This window comes from Tenebrio molitor, chromosome 9 (assembly GCF_963966145.1).
Source record: "Tenebrio molitor chromosome 9, icTenMoli1.1, whole genome shotgun sequence".
In the NCBI taxonomy this organism is placed as follows: Eukaryota; Metazoa; Arthropoda; class Insecta; order Coleoptera; family Tenebrionidae; genus Tenebrio; species Tenebrio molitor.
The window spans coordinates 5,013,731-5,027,277 of record NC_091054.1 but is presented as its reverse complement, the minus strand read 5'-3'; the positions used below and the strand labels follow the sequence as shown (position 1 = coordinate 5,027,277).

Here is a 13,547-nt window from a genome sequence, read left to right as displayed (position 1 = left end):
TTCACACGGTTGCCACATACATTTTCGTACATAGTTGCCATACTTGGCCACAATCATTTTCAATCACCCAATACATATTTTGGTTTTAACCGTGAAGCAAGTTAAAATAGATGACCGGTGTCGCTCATTTTATGTATAGTAAAAACGTTTTAGATGTGGACTGTCAAACTCAAGGTCGCTTAAAATTTCTGACTGACCTGTACTTTGATGAGAAATACCATTGCCATCTATAATTTAATTTTTTAAATAAACAATTGTCAAAACGTTGTCATGTTGGTATGAGCCAAACAGTGATTTTCATCAGTCACACTGAGTGTCAATATTTTTTAATGTAACTGAGCCTGCGCCCGGACGAGCAAGAGTTTATTTCAAATTCGAAAAAGATTTCTGCTGATTTCTCATTCAATTGGTTTTGAAAATAAATTCGCAGAAGAAAGGTACGGGTAAGTTAAGTGAACATAACCTTAACTATGATTTGGTGTCAAATTGTTATATAGCTGGTCCATATGCGCACATTTTAAGGTGGTACAGAGTGATTTTTTCTAATTTTGACATTGACAATTGTTTATTAAAAAAATTTAACTATAGAACACAAGGCCTTCGTTGCCAGACAATGTGTGACGTCACCAGGAAGGTCAAACGTCAAAATTTGTTTACATTTTCAGAAAGTATCAAATACGGTGTTTTAATCATTCTTATGGAAGATTGAAAATTGTGAGATAAGCAAAAGCCTGGTGGCCCGTGTAGATAATTATTTCAGTTGATACTAGCGTATTTACTTTTTATCGAACGTCGCAAAAGACGTTGAAACCTAGGAAGAGGAAGTATTTTTATACCCTATCAACATTTTCGTGATTGTAAATCGTTGTAAGTACAATTTAGTTGAAAAAATATTTGCTACACATATAATTAAGATGTAAGAAGCATTTGTTGTGATTTGGTGTTATTTAAATGATTCACAAAGTAAAAATTACGCAAAAAAAAAATAAATACACAAAATTAACCTCACTTGTAAGGGATAATTTTCGCGTCATTAATGGCATTTTACTCCACGAGGCAGTAATTGTAAAGCCTAAACACATCGTTCTACTAAAAAAAAGAGTGCAAACCAAACATTTTACTATTTTTATTAAATTCTGGGGGTTTAATTCGTTGGATCAAATTGCGCCTAGTTACTTTTCCTGCTAGTGCCAACATAACGACAATCCCCCAATCCACATCTATAGCGTTCTGACCATATCTATGTGGACCCAAATTGTATTTTTTTTAATTTCGCAAAGTAAGTTGCGAAAATGTAATGTTGGTTGCATCAAGAATTTGGTCAGGCATATTATTCCTCCTGAATCACCTGTATATTTCACTATCTGGTGGTTATCGTCTTTGACATCATTATATTTATTTTATTTTCTTATTTCAAATAATTCTTCGAGTGACAATTCCTCCAGCACCGCTACGTCATCGAATTTACGTTTACACAAAGCACTCCTTTTTTTTTTAATTCGATCACTTCTCACGCCGTTATCAGACCGGAGAACCCATAGGCCACAAATTTGAAAAAATGATCCGGTGGCTCTTTCCGTGCTGATTATTTTAGTGCTTTATCTGTTTGCCAGCTGAACCGCGAAATTAAAGGTTCCACTTTGAGATCGGCGCCGAATTTGTGGCAGCGCCTCGGATGAATAATTTATTTATGCCCCCTTCATTAATATTCACTTTTAATTAAATTAAAGTAAATTTCGCGGCAAGTTCGATAATTAATGTCGCCCGGTTATGCAACCAATAAAACACGCGCAGCACCACCAACCCCAAAACTCCATTGTCGCGGGCGCGTTCTCCTTGACAGGCGGCTCGAATAAAAATCGGAACTTTTCAATATTTGCGCTTATCCAGTTTGATGAATTAAATCCGTGCGACATCGCGCAAATTCCATCAGAAACATCAATCCCGGCGGAAAGCATCGACGGCGAAGCCCGTTGAAATATTGCGTTTCCCCCTCTTTTATTTTCGCGTCTTGCGTCGGTAATCATTGTTGGTGAGCGGGCCCAAGATAAATGATTCTCGCCCGTAATTTGTATTAGTTGGTAATTTTCGTTTTGTGCAAAATCGGTTTTTCTCCATTGGAAAGTTCGGGGCCGGCGACTGCGAGCCAGCCTAACCGCTGTGACTAACTGGCTGTCAAGCCTTAACAGCCACTTTGACTGACGCAGACAGGATAGGGGCTGCTTTGATGCGCGGGGGCCTCACCTATACGTTTCAATTTATCGCGATATTTTACGTCGGGAGGAATTTTTGTGGCGGCGTCCATCGGGAGAAACGCGATAGTGCGGCCGCGAGCATTGCTTTAATAGACCTTTCGTATCTCACGTCCGAAATGCAAGAACTGACACTGACGCTTACACTGCTCCTCCGGGGACGGTATCGTAGGGGCCGGCGCTGCCCGGGGGCTCACCGCTGCAGTTTTGACACATAGGGCAGCCAATCACTCAAATAAACGCTCTCTTTTCGTAGATATGCAACAAGAAGTGCACAGATGTCACGATGGCACGCTCGGAATTGGATCGCACAAGGAAACGAGATAACTTTGAAAAATGAATCTGCATTTGTGTTTAAATTGTGTTCAACCACTTGCGGATGGCTCTAGAATTACATAATTGTAAGTTGCGCCAAACAACAAAAAGCCGACCCAATTTGACGTTGTGAATAGACTCTTAAATATTTTTTATTAAGAGAGATTTCGAAACTAATGTCACCGAATGTACAGTCGCGGAATCAAAAAAACATATTAGTTGATGTAATTAGTTATGACATAACCTCAATTCCACCTGGTGACCAAGGTTTTTAATCATTTAAAGAGAATTGTTTCGAACTTCGAACTTATTTTCATGTTTGTTAATAAATACCTTTTTTGCAATTAATTTAACGGTTCACGTTTCTCTCGCCCCCTTCTAAGCGCGTACGCCTATGTCTGTTGTCAAACACTGAATCGTCATCAAGCTGAACAACATTTGAATTGCCACCATATGAAAAAAAAGTCACTAGCTTTTAGTCACTTCGTACCACGCCATGTTTAAAAATTTTTGTTGATGGAAATGACATAACAGAAACTGATTTAAACAATTTCTGCTTGAAAACACACCACACACGCGCGCACACTTAGAAATTTTAAATTCAAATTTGTAGTACCTACTCCTCGGCGGATTTGCTTTAATTTTGTGAAGCTCTGTCACAACTTTGTAAGTAGTTGTGTAGTATCGACTTGCAATGCAAATGCAACTCCTGGATATTCCATCAACATCAATTCTCTCACATTTTCACCGCTTGCTGCAACAGAATCACTACGAACGTCAGCACATCTGAAAAATTCCGGTTTAAACCGCACCACCATTGTTGTATAATCCCCCCGAAACCACTCCTCGGAGTCGAGAACTGCACTAATTAAATCGATTCTCCTGCAATAAATCATCTGCTGAGGATGCACTCTAGCCCGACACGATTTCGCTTAGTAAACACGAAAAATTCGTCGTAACTTTTCATAAAGTTGACAGCATCGGTGATATTTCAAAAGGAGGTGGCAATTTTAGTGCACACAATTTGCAGTTTATTTGACACATTGCATGCAAGAACTACAACGAGATGGCATTATTATTAAGGCGAGGATCTTGCGGACAAATTTCGGCGAAAAATTAATTCGGACGGCGAAGAATAGAATTATTCTTTAGTATCTCTTTTTTATGTTAATGCAACGACATGATATAATAACGGAGATATGGGGGTGCAGGCCATATTTTTTCTGTAATCGCACATTTTACGAATTGGCCGAAAACCAGAAGCGGAAACGTTGGGGGTGCGGTTTTTTAAAGTGGTTCTTTTCGAATGGAAATTATAGCGAGAGTTTGCCGAATTAATGGCAGTCGAACCCTTTCATTGCCAGTTTTGTTTAATTTTACAATAGTCACGGTACGGAGTGGGGGCGACGTTCAAAATGGGGCGCTGGTTAAGTAGCACCGAACAAAGATTACGTAAGAGCTTAAGGATAATGATGATAATTCGGAGTTGGGGGGCACAACATTTTAATACCTTGCACGGGTCATAGGGAACGTAATGTGAACCACTAAGTATTGAATTTTTATTCGACAATAAAATGGAACAGTAAAATGATGACAGTCTTTGCTGCAGTTACACAACTATTACATTTCAGATTACATCGCAAGACAGACGTTTTTAATTAAAATTTAGACTACTCCATCTAGTCTTTCCGAATAAATCAATAGAAAAATCATTAAACCATCCAAATGTTCAACATCTTTGACCAATGATGCGTCATGTCTTATGAGTTGCAGCACGATCATGATGCAAATCTATCACGTTCCTTTCATAACGGCATTTAGATTTGCTGTTTCTAGAAGTTATTTTTATTTTTGGTCAATCTGTGCCCCATTCAATACTTTCAAATGTAATTTTTTTAGAAGAGATCAACCCACATTCTGCAAGGTTATTATAAATGTTTATTACGTCGTCGTTGGCTGTGATTTACCGTGCATGTATAGATTTGGCGCCTCCTCTAAATTTGAAAATTTGACAGCTGACAGTTTACAGTTGTCACTTTACGGTTTTCATTATTTGTCATTTTTAAAGTGTTTTACGTGTCAAGTGGCCAGCACAGATGCCTGATGGGAACCCAACAGAAAATTTGTAGACGTAGCAGGTGACAGGTAACCATTTTTAAAAGCAGTGAACTGGCTGACGTCATCAAAAAGAGAAACTGTCAAATGAGAAAATAGTGCCTGGAATGGCAAAAAATTTAGACATAGATAGAAATGTAATTCTTCACTAATAACTTTGAGTAGGTATTCAGTTACACAAATAATTTTTTTTTTTAATTTCATAAAATATTTTTTATTAGATTAAAAACAATAAGTACCAACATGACATTCATTAAACCACCAACAGAAAACTTTGATGTAGAATTGCACCCATCCTCTTCACACTCGATACATTTAACACTCTCGACATCCAAGATTTCAAAAAGTCTAAAATTCATTTCCATCTCTTTGCAACGACCACTCCTAATGCAACCTTTCATAACAAATGTGTCATTGTTGTAACCTGTGTACACAGCAACATGTCCTCTCAAATTTTTATTGTACGTATTTATCACCTGTAACAATCGCCGAAAAACAGCGTAATTCAGGAGCACGGTAAAAGTCATTATTACAAGCAGAAAAAGTGTGCTCCCTGTCCCTGATTTCCGCAAACTCTTCTATTACTTTCTGATTTTCAGGTGATTCTATAGCTTGTAAAAAATCCTCAAATTGCACGTAACACGTTAAACTGAACACTAGAAGAAAATAGATTTTTCTAATAAAGTAGGAAAGGAAATAGTTACATAATAACCTTGTCTGGTAGTTAAGGAAAATAAAAACAATACCAGCAGATAGCTTGACATCCTTGTAGCGGCACGAGTACAAACTGACACGACTTGGTTCACTTGATGACCTTAGAGTGTTTTTATTTTGTATTCATATCACATGAACAACATGATGTAAGTTACGTAGAAGTATTGATAAGTACATATCTTTGGTCATTTACAATAGACGACAGTGAACGTCGACTCCATGGACATTAATTACAAAGTGTCTATAAAAGAACGTAGGGCAAAATAAAGTTGTGGAAACAGAAAGTAGGCGTGGAAGAATCGATTGTGAACGCACCACGGATTACAGATCACGCATCAGCTCAAGGAACACTTTTAGAGTTGTTTGTGTTTTACTCTGCAGACTGACGAGTGGTGCGTTCACAATCGACTCTTCAACGCAAACTTTGAGGTTAAATTTAAATGAACACCCGATATAATAGTTCTACTTTGACAAGTGTAAAATTATTTATGAAATAATACATATTATCTATTCACTTTGATTGTGACCACAACGAAAAACATAGTAGGCGCTGTTTAGCTGTGTGCTGCATACGTTTTACACTAAATATTTGTGTGGTGTGAACATGATGTGAAAATGTCAGAATTGTCAAAACTTGACCATGGTGGTAAAGCAATGATTTTAATGTATTTATCAATATTAATAACGGAAATCAATATTTGAAGTAGGAGAAACTAAAAACGTCTGTCTGATTTTGTGATTACGTCTGTTGAAAAGTGGGGTTATATCCAGGTACAGATTCTTTAACGTAAAAACTTCGAAATCATCTCATGCAATTCTCGATATTAGTGAAGAACGAAGGAAATGGTCATTTGGCAGTAAGACAAACGCGAAAAATACCGGGGATTACTAAAGGTACTTAATTAGATCTTTCAATTAGCATTGATTAATACAAATATTTTCAGATAAAAACTAATCAGACAGAAAGTTCAAAAAAAAGATTTACAGGGGATGAAAAGGCAGAAGGCATCAAACTACAACACTTACTAGCCAAAATGTACAACAAAAAACCACAAATAGAGTTAACTTAATTGGTGATGTTCGTCTTTGTGAGTTGTTTTCCCGTTGGCTTCAATAAATGTCTCGAAACAAGTCAATATTAACCGTTTGGTTCCAACTTTGAGAAGACGACGTGTCGACGTGGCATTTTCTTTTTGGATTGTAAAATTTTGTACCAAAAGTCAATTTTATAGATATGCGCACATTGTACGTCGAAAAACGTTTGCGCAAGTCGTTCTCCGTTGTGTCTTCTGTGAGCGACTGAGCGTGACGTTTCTGTCAAAATGGCGCCTCCGAGAGTTGCCAACTGCGACTGGATTTAGTGTTATCTAAAATTCCCTATCAATAACCTAGCAACTGAAAAGTTACTAGGGAGTGGTCACAATCAAAATGAATAGATTATACAAACATTTTGCAATGTTTGGATATTTTTAAGTTCAAATATTTAAATGACAGTCTTAAGATAACAAGAATGTGGCAAAACATTTGTGAAAACAGGTGAAGAAGAATAATCAAGTGTCTGAAATATATCATTGGTAAATTTGTATACAGGGTATTTCACGAGTGATAATAAGCCCCACAGAATTGAAAATGCAACCCACACTACATTTCCGAAAAAAGCTGGCTACTGAAATTAAAATATCCGGCTCGGTTGAAAATGTATTGTGGGTTGCATTTTTAATTCCGTCGGGCTCATTATCACTTGTGAAATACCCTGTATATTGTATTTATTTATGATAACCCTGTAGAAACATTTAGGTACAATAACATACAGTCACCGTCATTAATAAAAACCGATTCAATTTTTTAAAGAAAATGTTTTGAATTTTTCTCCAAATTTTCCTGTAGAAGATAATAAATGATCTTTATTAAATTTCACTTTTTATGCCGGGCATTCGTAAGTTCTCTCTTCCCATGTATTTTTCATAAAGTTAGTTCCACTTTTGTATATTCATCCAGTTACTATCATGCCACGTTTAAATTTTTACAATTTCAGTTAGCCCCTTTCAAGTTTATTCAGTGCACATTTCCCCGGAATCTGGGATGAATTTTGCAAGGACCTGATAATGACATCCCCGGATCGATCAGTCCCCGCGGTGACGTCGCAACTGCCAAAAAATCCAACAAGGCAATAATTGAAAGAGGTGGCCATTACGTCCGTCCATAGTACAGGAAAGAGTATTTATAAGTTTTTCACGGCAACAGCTTAGAGGTAACGGTCTGAAGTTTTCTAATTTGCAAACTTCCCTCGGCAGATGTTTATAAAATAAACATGAACGGCTATAAGTTGCGGCATTGAAACCGTTTGAATTCCGCCCGCGTATGCATTCATACATATTGACAGGCGCCCCCTTCAGATATCGATGACATTTGGATTCTATTTGTGTAAAACATGAAATCTGGCCCTGCGATACACATCTATACGTTCCGGACGTGACTTGGTTGGCGGCGCATAAAAGCTCTTGTTTGAAAAAATTCGCAGCGCCTCTTTTAAATATGATTTTGCGTGAACTAATCTCAACTCCTTCGAGGATTAATCCTGGACGATTTATTGACCCGATTCGGATCGTCCAAAAAAAGAAACCAATTTTATAGGCACGAATATAACCATTTATCTTGGGAAATGTTGAAAGGCAGTTTAAGAGGACGCCTTGATGTATGCGAGTGTGAATGGGTTTTGCTCCGGTGAGAAAAAATTAAAACACCGGAAACGCGTCGGATACGGCGATTTATCAAAAATCCACTAAATTCAAATTGCAATCATCGTTTTTATTTCGTGTATTATGACGGTCTTTCTCCGGGTCCACGGACGTCTTTGATTTACACTGTAGCAGGTGTGCGGAACGAGTCCGGGACTCCGGAGCCCTTTCTACTGCCGAATAATACATCGATCTCGACGTGCACGTCCGTCTGCACCGGCGATAACTGTTGCTAGTTTTGCAGGGGCGCACTTGGCTCCAACTTCAACGAATACAAAAATACCCTCAAAGATTCTTTACTTCTTGCCTTCAAAAGCCGTAATGACTGATAAAATGGGCAGAGATGTTGTTGGAAGAAGCTTAAACTGTCTGGGAATAGATCGCACGAGTCTGGAGTGGTGCTGAAATATCTAGACAAGACATATAATGGCGACTTAAATAATAAATTCGAGCGGGGAATTCCCGATAAAAAATTTAAGCGGTGACGTGTAGGAGTCGAAGAAGATAAAAATTTAAGATGGCTGAAATTGAAGCGGAATCAATAGACTCGTTGATTAGTTCATAAAGAAAACGATCTAGCTTTTGTGAAAGTTGTAAAAATGTAATGCTTCTGTATCCAACAACAAATTATGATTGTAAAGCTGAGGAACTTTTGTTGAACTCGTTCGGGGAAATTTATGTGAACGTTAAGTGATTCCGTACGATTGCACAATATTGTAGTCTGGTCTTTAAAAGAGAGCAAAAAGGTTTGAGAGGTGATTCGGTAGTAAAGGTGCCACAGTTGCGTATAATAAAACCTAGACTTTCTTAGGTGCTGAGAAAAAACCAGTAGAATTAAAAAATCCGAGACAATACAATACAAGTCAGATTATAACGCCTCGTGCGTGATGGAAGAGCACACCGACGTAAAGTAATTGAAAAAAAATTAAAATTAGAATAAAGCTGTTTTTTCTGAAATGGATACTAAAGTAAGAAAGATAGTCAGTAAAGTAACATGAAATCAGCAGTGAAATATTGTTTTAGGTACTGTTTTGTGTAAGTTTCATTACACAATTCATTATAAATTTAAATTTGTTAATAAATTTTGCAAAGTTACCAATTGATTATTCTTTCCCTAGACAAGGGGACAATGTGTGTTGCCTAACTTTAGTGTGCGTTCCATTTTTGTATTAAATTATGTAAAATTTCACGATTTCAAAAAAACATTATATTACATCACGGCACTAAAGTCTTTTTTATCACCATGTGGTTGTTTGCTTCAGTTCACCGCTTCGGCAAATAATTTCCACATTCGTAATAAAAAAGAAAACTTTAGTGCCTTGATTGACAAATAACTATTATCGGCAGAAAAAAATTAAATGAATTCGTTATCTGATTAGTTTGCAAAGTATTTGAGCAAATGGACGTCTACTTTGTGATATGTAAAATTTAAAATGCTTCCATTAGAAACATCTGTTTGTTATAATATACTGCTTATTATAAAGAATGCAACACCTATACTACTTATACAGTGTGGAATAAAATAATTTACATCTAGTTACCTTTGCATTACCCTTGTAAAAATACGAAATGCCGCTCTACAAAAAAAAAGAAAGCCTAACCTCAAAATATTCCAAAATTCCAAATGTGATTTATTGCGAAGGGATGATATGAATGCAAAGTAGAGATTGAAATTAAAAAGGAGCTAACAAAAGCAAGTCACAGCTAGTGTTGAAAGTGGCCACCAACGTTTGTTAATTCAATTTAGTAAATTGTAACAATTGTCAATTCGATTGATGACATTTATTGACATTGACAGAACTAATAGTTCGGCACTTCAAAAAAAAAAGTAGAGCGGTACAGGAAAATTTACATGTGCAAAAATTCCAATAGATGTAAATCATTTTATTCCACACTGTAGAAGGAATGAAGATATTTTAATTAAATGTTTGGCAACTGCTGTCAATTCGAGGAAACTGATTTTATCTTGTTGTGTTAACCAGACAGACGACTAAAAAGATGTTGCTGATAATTGAAATAAATTGATAAAACAATTACGCTACGTCGAATTTGTTTGATAGAAATATCTTCACTACCTACTTCACTCCTTCCGGGTGTTGGTCTTTCTGCGATAAGCAGAATATTTACTTATTCAAACTGGAGTTCTAGAGTTGCAACTCTAAGTTTTACTGACAAGTGCATCGTTATTTAATTAAATAAATCATGATCTAATTATTAATTTTATCTTCGTCGAGTTTCCTAACATAAAATCTGTGCAAAACTGATTGCTGATTAATACTTCCACATAGATAAATACTGTCTTAACTAAATAAAGGTTTTGTGATAATGCACCTATAGGTACCAATAGCACTTAAGTAATCTGAAGCAGCAATGATTTAATTAGGATTAAATATCGTATTACTTTTTAAGTAGCGTTTATTATCCTGTAATGTAACCTGCAAAAATCAGTTTTGAAAAGTATACTTAAATCAAATCAGAGATTGCTTAATACAAATTCCTCAATCTGACTTAAGTAGTCCAATACCACGATACTCCAATACTCAGAACAAAACTACAAAAGATAAGGAGCGTTCAAAAAAGTCTGTGGTTTTAACTGACCTGATGTTTCGTTTTTTTCTTTTGTTTCCGGTAACGTATGACGTAGTTTAATTAGCAAAAATTTTCCTGGTTTGCATTATGAGACGTCATGGTTTTACTTTAAAATTAATTAACTTTAAATTACAATAAATCGGTGTTCAACATGAGGTTACACATACAGGGTGGTATGGAAGTCCACGTAATAAATTTAATCACCAATATAATTCTTTTAATTTTTTAAATGGGATAATTATCAATTGAAACGAAAGACTCAGTGAAAATGTTTTTGTGCGATAAAAACTTCACAGCTTTTTGAAGAAAGAACGATCGCTGTGTAATACTAGCAGTTTGTACTGTTTTTTTTTGCATTGGGGTATTTTATCGAGTAATTCTTTTTTCGTGCTTCATTATCAATGAATGTGTAAACACATGAGCGGGTGTGAATTTTAGGGTTCAATTTATATTTAATTTTAACTCTGTTTGGAAGATTTTGCGGAAAAAATGATTTAAAAAAAATATTTTAACGAGTCCTATTGGTGGTTAAATTTATTACGTGGACTTCTATAAAACCAGGTATATCTGAAAGAAACGGCAGAGTGCACCAACTGAAGAACCGATCTGCGTTTGTTAAAGAGAGAAACCACTAGCTGCTAGACCACACAAAATTTTTGAACGCTCGTTATCAATTAACTGAAAGTCATAAACCACAGCCGATTCATTCTAGATCTGAATTGTCAAATTCAAGGTCGACCAAAATTTACTGACTGTACGTGTACTGTTTATTTAACGCAGGATTAAACTTTTACTGAGAGTGTAGCTAGCTACTCATAATCTAGTAACGAAAATGTCATTTCTGTCAAAATATGAAACAGATTATAAGACCCAAATAATATATATTTCTTTATTTATTGAAACTATGGACTACAGCCACAAAAGTGCAGCTCTTGTGAGTCAAGACGTCCTAATGGAAGAACACATCTTGTCTCACCCTTCCCCTTCTTTTTTCCTTGACAGCATCTAAAATTAATCTAGCGTAATACCTTCTATTACATTCACTACACGGGGCCAACGTTCAATAAAAAACACTTCATCAGAACTTCAAAAATTTGTCTACCGAGATTGCACAAAACTTTGGGGAGGTGGTAAAATTCGAGATCCTAAATGATATTTAAATTTGCTTTAGAGCTGAGTTGTCAAATGTACCTGCCACACTATGTATAGAAAATCTACGACACTCTGGTGTAAATTTCGCCCTGACTCGTCTCTTGTGGAGAAACATTCCAAAAAACCAAATCAGTGTTTTTTTCTGATGTAGAGTTACGAAATTCTCTGCAAGTAATTTAAAATGTATGGACCAGTTCTTAATTAGCTCTTCCGAAGTGTAAACTAAAATGTTATTGTTAAAAATGAAAATGCATTCGTTTTTCTTCGATGTGCTTTATTTACGATAGAAAAAAAAAGAATTTCCAGAGCTTTGCCGCTTATTACGAATTTGACTTATGGGAAACATATCAGATCTTATTCTTTTCATTGGTCTGGATAAAATGGTTTTATAAAATCAAAATTATTTTTTACAGCTACACTTGTCGGCAAGATTTGTCATATTAGAGAGCACTTTGACAGGTGACAGTAAGTAAATGTACACTTCAAAATCCCTAAAGCGTCCAATACTTCTCCGTTATTTATCTCAAGTGCTACTCTGTGAAAATTTCGTGGCTCGTGCCGCCTCAAGCTGACACATTTAAATAATTTTGATTAATTTTATGACCGCTCGCTCCTCGCTATACTCGAACTTAGGGCAGCCTGGAGAGGTGTAAAAATGTCAAAAGCCGGTCCTGCTGCGTATATATTGGCGTGATATGATTTAGTGTCTCCGCACGGGGCCATGATTGCTGCCCGCTGTTCCCAAATGAACACATCCATATTTTTTTCACACATGCTGGTGGCAGCCTGTTTGTTAATATGTCCCCCTCCGACGGAAATATCTATTCCTGAAAATAATAAAACTGATATCGAGTTTATTGTGCCGTTTATTTACGCGGAAACGATGATGGGGACAACATATACATACACTTTTTCAATAAAATATTGCGTCTGCTCTCCGGACACGGTCTACGGTGACCCGACTGTTTTTTCGCCGATTTCGTGGTCAATACCGTGTAACAAACGAGGCACTAACTTTCTATTATGTCAGGTTTGGTTCGGTATTTAATGGAAAAAAATCGGTCGCCGCCAGCCAACGGAACAGCTTCGCTCCTTCTGCTTCTTTTTTACTTTATGTGACAGCGTCTTCCACTTCGCCTTTTTGAAAAACGTTTATGTCCCTAATGCCACCGCACGACGGTCGGGCTCTGAATAGTAATTCAACAACACAAAAATTATTTTATACTTAGGCGAATATGTTTTAAACTCTCATTCCGTACCTCAACATGGTGCTACAAACTGACATAACAGACACATTTTAGTCACTTTCTTCAACTTCCAATCAAATTTGGATTTCACTATTAAAACTTTTTTACTTATTGTAACTCTGTTTTCATTAAAGAAATAAAAACTTCAAATTGCACTCTCACAATTTTGAAAATATTAATATCCTTGATCAAAAAGCTCCCTGCTTGTGTCGATTTTTATGGGTCACACCGTAAATTATGTGCAGCATATGCAACCCCAACACACGCGTGAACGCAGAGGTGCCTACAGTCACGTCTTGTCTATTGAAAGTATTTTATAATTTTATTTTATAGTATTATTAAGAAGATACATTAATACTGTTTGGTGTAATTCAATAATGCAATTGCGCGTTTTGATTAATTCTTGAATTTGTGTGTGGTAGCGC

The 13,547-nt window shown here is 36.3% G+C and overlaps 2 long non-coding RNA genes across 2 annotated transcripts; both read right to left on the bottom strand.

Annotated features, from left to right (window-relative positions):
* Positions 1–4,867: 4,867 nt before the first annotated feature.
* LOC138138284 (uncharacterized) lies at positions 4,868–5,527 on the bottom strand. Its single transcript, XR_011162002.1, has 3 exons — positions 5,395–5,527; positions 5,159–5,338; positions 4,868–5,106 (listed from the first exon to the last, which is right to left on the bottom strand). It is a non-coding gene; the product is annotated as an uncharacterized lncRNA (long non-coding RNA).
* A 6,491-nt stretch (positions 5,528–12,018) lies between these two features.
* Positions 12,019–13,354, bottom strand: LOC138139009 (uncharacterized). The gene is made up of 3 exons (XR_011162181.1): positions 13,135–13,354; positions 12,783–13,062; positions 12,019–12,702 (listed from the first exon to the last, which is right to left on the bottom strand). It is a non-coding gene; the product is annotated as an uncharacterized lncRNA (long non-coding RNA).
* Between the last annotated feature and the right edge of the window lie 193 nt (positions 13,355–13,547).